Source organism: Schistocerca serialis, chromosome 9 (genome assembly GCF_023864345.2).
Source record: "Schistocerca serialis cubense isolate TAMUIC-IGC-003099 chromosome 9, iqSchSeri2.2, whole genome shotgun sequence".
In the NCBI taxonomy this organism is placed as follows: domain Eukaryota; kingdom Metazoa; phylum Arthropoda; class Insecta; order Orthoptera; family Acrididae; genus Schistocerca; species Schistocerca serialis.
The window spans coordinates 431,518,151-431,519,054 of record NC_064646.1 but is presented as its reverse complement, the minus strand read 5'-3'; positions in this window follow the sequence as shown (position 1 = coordinate 431,519,054).

Sequence of the window (904 nt, the reverse complement as noted above, 5' to 3'; positions counted from 1 at the left end):
CCTCGCTGTCTGGTCTCCTCCCCCCCCCCCCCCCCCCAAAACAACCAACCAATCTAAGTATCGTATAAAGAACTTCAACAATGTACAGTGTACAGTTCATTGTCGACAGCTCTCTGAATTGTTCAGAGTGTCGACTGCGACTGAAAATGAGAAATCCTTCGTGGTGTCATTAAACATTTTCGTTTGAAGGGCTGCACTGCCGCACAAATCAAAACAGAACTGGATGAAGTTCACACGAACTCATCGTTGAAGATATTTTATTTTGGATTATTGAAGCACTGAAGACGAAGCGCACTCCGGCTGTCCAGTTGACCTTACCACAAAGGAAACCACTGACAAGATCCATGACACGGTAATGTAAGAACCCCGAATAAAAATTTGTGAGATTTCTGAGACTGTAGGGATCTCAGCTGAGCGAGTACATATAGGTGATATGCTGCACGGAGAACTGACTATGAGGAAGCTGTGAGCTGTGTGGGTGCGGCGATGGCTCACAGTCGACCAGAAGAGCACGCGGCACAGCATTTCAGCAAATGTCTGGCGATGTTTAATCGTGTAAGTAGGCTGTTTAGGATTTTATGTTGGTAACGCCACGTAGCGCTCTGTATGAAAATCACTGACTGTGCTGTGTGCAGTCTGTGGCTGGTTGGCATTGTTGGAATATTGGCTATTGTAGTGTTGGGCAGTTGGATGTGAATAGCGCGTAGCGTTATGCAGTTGGAGGTGAGCCACCAGCTGTGGTGGATGCGGAGAAAGACATGCCAGAGTTTTGAGAGATTACTGTATGAGCAAGATCTGGACATGTGTCCGCCAGAAAAAGGAAATTTGTAAAGATTGATGTCATATACACTCCTGGAAATTGAAATAAGAACACCGTGAATTCATTGTCCCAGGAAGGGGAAAC